At 29.8% G+C, this 272-nt stretch overlaps 1 protein-coding gene across 1 annotated transcript in view; it reads left to right on the forward strand.

Annotated features, from left to right (window-relative positions):
* The window catches only part of LOC119592732 (N-sulphoglucosamine sulphohydrolase-like), a 5,458-nt gene that overhangs the window by 2,016 nt on the left and 3,170 nt on the right, over positions 1-272 (forward strand). The gene's annotated exons all lie outside the window — the stretch shown is intronic.

Consider the following 272-nt stretch of genomic DNA (forward strand, 5'->3'; position numbering starts at 1 on the left):
AAAGGTTAAAAAAGGAATAAATATTCTTACTTGCAAACCAACCATCATCCAAATTATTTTTTTCCCTCTCCCATTACTTTGAGGTATTACTTCTAAAATGTTTCAATATCTCACATTATCAGGATCATGCAAAAAAAAAAAAAAAGAGAGAAACATCATTGAATGAAATCATGCAGCATTGTTCTCTGTATGAATTCGAAATTATCTTCGGAAATCATATGTGTTTATTGTGCATGAATATTTCTTATTATCAGCTATGCATTGTGGACCAC

This window comes from Penaeus monodon, chromosome 30 (assembly GCF_015228065.2).
Source record: "Penaeus monodon isolate SGIC_2016 chromosome 30, NSTDA_Pmon_1, whole genome shotgun sequence".
NCBI classification, from domain to species: domain Eukaryota; kingdom Metazoa; phylum Arthropoda; class Malacostraca; order Decapoda; family Penaeidae; genus Penaeus; species Penaeus monodon.